We start from the raw sequence: 6,000 nt of genomic DNA, 5'->3' as shown, positions 1-6,000 counted from the left end.
ATATAAAAAAATGAAGGTGGTAAATGGAAAGGTGCCCTGCTGTACCCAGCAAGAGTATGTTCATGCAACAGCCTCCTGTTGTGGCTGGCACAGTGTGTAAGGTAGCGTCTACCTGGACCGAGTCTGGTATTGGTGTGATTGCTGTTTGAATCAGATTATGTGCCAATCTATCTGTGTCTATTTTGATTCACAGTCAGAAACAAAGAAATAGAGTTTATGTACTGCAACTGTAAAAAGAGAATGTAAAGTGTTACTAAACCCCCAACAGTAAAATCAGTCTATATATGCAGTGAAAAAGGCTGTTTGATCCATTCTTCTCTGGTCCTCCCTTTCTTCCACAGTCCCCAATCCATCAGCTGATAGTACAGAGCTCTAGTAGCCACTTTGCACATGCTCAGTTTGGTGTGTATTGCTAGAGAGGGTTTTTTTTTGGGGGGGTGCATGTGATCAGCACAGGTCCAATCAGCACTGCCCAGACAGAGGGTCAGCGGTTATGCAGCCTCATAGGACAGTCAGAGAAGAATGAAAACGTATCCTACAAGATTAACCAGTGCTCAGCTGGGCAGTAATAGAAAACAAAAGACTGCTATATACTGCTGATGAGAAAAGGTATTTAGCAGTTTATGGTTGCTAAAATAATTGCATGTTCATGTTCTGTGTACCGTATAGAGCGAATGCACCCTTAGATTACATAAATTAGGTAAATATACACATCTTTACTTTACAGGGTAGTTAGTATAGGGCTTAGAATGGACTTACACTTTAAAGTGGAAGTCCAGTCTAAACCTATCTAACCCTAAACCTGCTCCCACACCTATTCTAAGCCCCATATACTACCCTGTAAAGTAAGGATGTGTATATTTACCTAATCTAAAGGTGCTTTGTACCAGTCATGTGATCTTCCCAATGGGGCATCCGTTGCCCGCTGTCCCTCCTTTCCCCTGAAGCTGGCGCTGGGAGGCTATCACATGACCGGACTGGAGCGCCCTGAGAATGGGTAAGCATACACTTGTCTGCTTAGTACAGGGCTTAGAATGGGGGTGGCAGCTTACATAGCTTTAGACCGGACGTCCACTTCAAATTTAATATATTAATCTAAGAATGTACTTAAGGATGAATGAAAGTTCACAAAATATTAAAAGTGGAAAACCTTATGCATGTGAGCTTGTAAATTGCTGGGAGAGTAGACCTTAGGTAAGATAAACTAAGATTAAAGCTGTTGAGTTGTTTTGACACAAGTAAGTATAAGACATTGAAGTGCAGAGAAGTATGAGCATGTGACATTGTTTAACAAAGATTCTAGAGATCTGATTTTCAGTGATTATAGCACAATGACAAGAAAAATCTGCTGATCAGGGATAACATCAGTTATGAAGTTCAGTTTGTTTTACGTGACCATCTTTATTACCCACAGAAGTTGTGATTTTTCAAGAGTCAAGTGGTTATTGATGCTGTCATATTGTATGTCCTCCGCACTGGGCATGCACACAAAGCAACAGAGGGTTTCTTGAGATAGTCCTTTGGATGAGATTTTGGCCCTTGAATTCAACTATGTAGCCCAGTAGTGATTAATGATTCATACTCTGAATGGTCTGGGGTCATCAGTGGTGTACCCCAAGGTTCAGTATTGGGACTCTTACATTTTAATATATTTATAAACAATACAGGGTCTGGGATTAATAATCCCATTCCAGTCTTTGCAGATGACACCAAGCTGTGCAGTGGAGTAACGTCCTTACAGGATGTCTCCAATTTACAAGCCGACTTTTGTTGTGATTTGCATAGACATCTGTGTCAGATGTCTTGCAAATCGCAATGAAATCGGCAGGTCACCCGATTTTGAAATCGTGTGACTTCACTGTAAGTCGCACGATTTCAAAATCAGCTTTGAAGTGACCGGGGTGTTAGTCGCTGATCGCTGCCATTACTAATAAATAAAAAAAAAATTCCAGGACCTATACTGCCATTTGTATGGCACGAAAAATACAAATCAAATACCATCAAAAGATAGTTCAATTCATGGGGAAAAGAGGATGTAAATTTAATTTGGGTGCAGCATTGCATGACCGCGCAATTGTCAATTAAAGTAACACAACACCATAATGCAAAAAATGGTCTGGTCAGGAAGGGGGTAAATCCTCAGGAGGGCAAGTGGTTAAAACAGTATTAAACCCAAAACAAAAATTTAAAAACACATCAAAAATACATAAAAACTCATCAAAAACGCAAAAAAAGATTGGCCCTGTGCTGATCACATGCCCTCCCCTCACCTCTCTAGCACTACATACCAAACTGAGCATGTGCAGCTTGTCCCCAAAGCTCTCTTCTATCAGTAGATGAACTAGGGACAGTAGAAAAAGGGGAGGATCAGAGAAGTCAGGATCAAACTGCCTTTTTACACAATGAGGAGGATTAACCCCTTAGGTTCCACAGTGAGTATAACAATCATGCTTTACTGCATATACAGGCTGAATTTATGGCTGTGTGTTTAGTAACACTTCAATGACAGGATTACCAGGTTAAAATAAGGGGGAAAAGAGTGAAAAAAGAAAACTAATACAGCCACTACATCCATTCATTTCACATCTAGGCCTTCAATGATGTCCTACCTGAATTAATCCAGCAATTTTTGGCTGCAACCTTAAACATTCAGCATGGTACACCTGCTAGATGGCCCTAGTGTTGCCAACTCAAAATTGATTAAAGCTACAGTTTCATTGCCATTTATTGTAAACTACAACTGGCCGCACTGTTGATTCTGAAGGCCTCAAGGCAGGTTTCTTTGACTCTGGCAACATATGATGCCTCTCATTGCTGAAATATGATTGGATAAAAGCTAACATAAAAATACACTACTGGAAGCAGTGAAAACAAGGGGAAAAAAAGCTATGAAATGAAGAGCATAGACTATTGGGAATAACACATTCATGGGAAAATATATTAAAGTGTAATCAGTGATCCTGATAGTTTAGGCAGTGTCTAGGCCTTACTGCCCCTGACAGCCCAACAATTACTACATCAAAGGTACATTGCAATACTGTGATTTTTCTTGGGTTTGCAAACACTTGAAAGTGTTACTAAACCCAGGACCCTGCATTCACTATATCTGGTCTCCCACAGTACACACAACATGGAAATGCAATTCTTTTAGCAAACATAAACTGTTAAATACCTTTTCTCATCAGCAGTATATAGCAGTCTTGTGTTTTCTATTACTGTCCAGCTGAGCACTGGTTAATTTTGTAGGAGAAGTTTTCATTCTTCTGTGACAGTCCTATGAGGCTGCATAACCCCTGACCCTCTGTTTGGGCAGTGCTGATTGGACCTATGCCTATCACATGCACCCCCCCCCCAAAAAAAAACTCTCTAGCAATACACACCAAACTGAGCATGTGCAAAGTGTCTACTAGAGCTCTGTACTATCAGCAGATGGATTGGGGACTGTGGAAGACAGGGAGGACCAGAGAAGAAAGGATCAAACATCCTTTTTCCCACAGTACACACAACATGGAAATCCAATTATTTTAGTAAATATAAACTGCTAAATATCCCTGTTGAAGTCATGTGATGCGTGACACAACACATAGGACGGAAGCGTGGTAACATAATTTCCGGTGTGGCATCCCTGGCGGAGATAGAATAAAATATTTACAAAAATGTGAGGGATGTACTCACTTCTGTGAGATACTGTATATTTTTGTATATATTTCTTTAAATTTTCAGTTTGGTGTGGGAACACCTGTTGGTGTATGCAGCTTACACAGTTGAAGTTAAAAGGGATCCATTCATCCCGCCTGACAGCGCATTTGATAAATATTGTTTTCATAAACTGTCAAATTCCTTTTCTCATCAGCAGTATATAGTAGTCTTGTGACTTCTATCAGTGACCAGCAGAGCACATGTTAAAGCTTGTAGGAGGAGTTTTTATTTTGCTGTAGGAGGATGCAGAACCCCTGACCTCTGTCTGCACAGGGCTGGTTGGCCTTGTGCTGATCACATTCATTCTCCCCACCAAAAAAACCTCTCTAGCAATACACACTAAACTGAGCATGTGCATGTTCTGGGCCTGTCCTATAATGGGGCAATTCTGGATGGAAGTGTTCACCTGTTTCAATTCCTGTCTACAGCTGTCCCTCTCGCTGTCCTCTGAGCTTGCATTATTGGGTATACAGGACAATGAGCAAATGTCTCCCTATACTAAATTGCTCCTTTGTTACCTATTGTACTATGCAAAAAAAGAGATACTGTGTAACTGGACCTTCCCCTCCCCCCCCCCCCCCAGTGGCCTTGTGGGAAGCTTCTATTAATGCAGTGTTACCTCTGTACAAATTGACTTATATTATAGGGGTTGTCCTGGAAAATATGATAAGGTTTGGCAACCGTGGATGGCACAATAAACAGGTTATCTTGTTCTTGTTTTCTTTTCATTGGTTGCAATGACCTTGACAGTGTAATTGATACCTTTTTTATGTGAACCTTGTCCTTTTCTCATTTGAACGGTTGTACTGTTTTGAAATGTATCTCCTGTTACATGTGCTTAGATACTGTTGTCGCTCTGTATTGCCTTGTACTGTTTTGTACTTTGCTATAATTGTACTATCATTTTTACAATAAAGAATGATCCTGGATGATAAAAAAACTGAGCATGTGCAGAGTGACTCCACACTGATATGTCTTATCAGGAGATAAGAGGGGACACTGGAAGAAGGGGAGGATCAGAGAAGTCAGGATCAAACAGCCTTTTTACACAATGCAGAGGATTAACCCCTTAGGTTCCACAGTGAGTATAACAAGAATGCTTTACTGCATATACAGACGGATTTTACTGTTGTGGGTTTAGTAACACTAAGTTTGTATTACCAAATAAACTTCTTATTTGGGTAACTCCTCAATGAAGAATAATTATTCACATCATATTATAAAGAAACATATAATATTAATCAATGAAACATACAAAGTTAACTCATTAGCGTCCCTTCGATCAGTAAATAGCTGTCATCAGAGAGTCCAGTTTCTACATAACTGTTTATATAGAAGTTTCATTATTACATTTCAGTGAGTACATAGAACTTTTAAAAAGTTTTAAAAAAGTAATCATTGCAAACAGATCATAAGGGGTGGTCTGTTTATAACTTCAGGTAGAGTCAGTCTGCTCTCTGTCAGCGTACATATGGGTGTATCAGAGCCGGTGTGGTCACATGTCACATGCTAGTTATATACAGACATGAGTCAACAAGCACTTGACAACCTGTCAAAGAATCAAGTACAACTGTCATTTAGTGGTTTTAATTATACGTTTTTCTTTCACCGTTCTATCTAACATTAGAAAAAGAGGCACATAGGGAGGGATTCTGCTTCATTCATGCATGCTGCTATATCCAGCAGTGCAGGACTCATTTATTTATTTGACTTAAATATGTAGCCAACAATGTTGCTAGGATCCTAAGACACCAGTGGGTACCTAGTCAGGTGGAAATTGGGAATACTGGTTTGCTTAAAATATTGTTGAGGTTTGAAGCAGAAAAATTTAAAGTTGAACTTCAGATAGCTAAATACACAGATGAAATACATATATGAGAGGTATTGCATTTCTGTCCATCCAGTCCTGAGATTCATATGGCTCATCCCCACTGACCACTCCACAGCCCTGTCTAGAAGAGGAGAGGACCTTATTTTACTCTGCCGCAATTTCACTTTCATTTACAGGTTCCTTCCCTACCCTGTGACTGGACAGTGAAAGTAGAAGTAGTGTACTGATGAGTTCATCAATCTTGCCCTGCACAACACATGCAGGGCTGAGACAAGGAGCAGGCAGGAGGGGCGGTTGCCCTGGGTACTGTGATATCATTTGGCATGGGGGGCACCATAAGGGTTGATTTTGAGGGGAACCCCCACGACAAAATTAAAAAAAAATGGCGTGTGGTCCCCCCCAAAATCCATACCAGACCCTTATCCGAGCATGCAGCTGTCAGTGGGGAACTCTGCTGACAGCTGAAACAT

The 6,000-nt window shown here is 40.4% G+C and overlaps 1 long non-coding RNA gene across 1 annotated transcript in view; it reads left to right on the top strand.

Annotated features, from left to right (window-relative positions):
• The first annotated feature begins 4,607 nt into the window (after nucleotides 1-4,607).
• Nucleotides 4,608-6,000, top strand: part of LOC149468629 (uncharacterized) — a 38,829-nt gene continuing 37,436 nt past the window's right edge. The window contains exon 1 of the long non-coding RNA XR_016311686.1: nucleotides 4,608-4,780. This is a non-coding gene — a long non-coding RNA (uncharacterized LOC149468629). The remainder of the gene's footprint in view (nucleotides 4,781-6,000) is intronic.

The sequence above is a fragment of the Staurois parvus genome, unplaced genomic scaffold, assembly GCF_062004578.1.
Source record: "Staurois parvus isolate SC_StPar_1 unplaced genomic scaffold, SC_StPar_1.0 ptg000082l, whole genome shotgun sequence".
Classification (NCBI taxonomy): Eukaryota; Metazoa; Chordata; class Amphibia; order Anura; family Ranidae; genus Staurois; species Staurois parvus.
The sequence above is the reverse complement of the archived record's forward strand: the minus strand, read 5'-3'. Positions and strand labels throughout refer to the sequence as shown.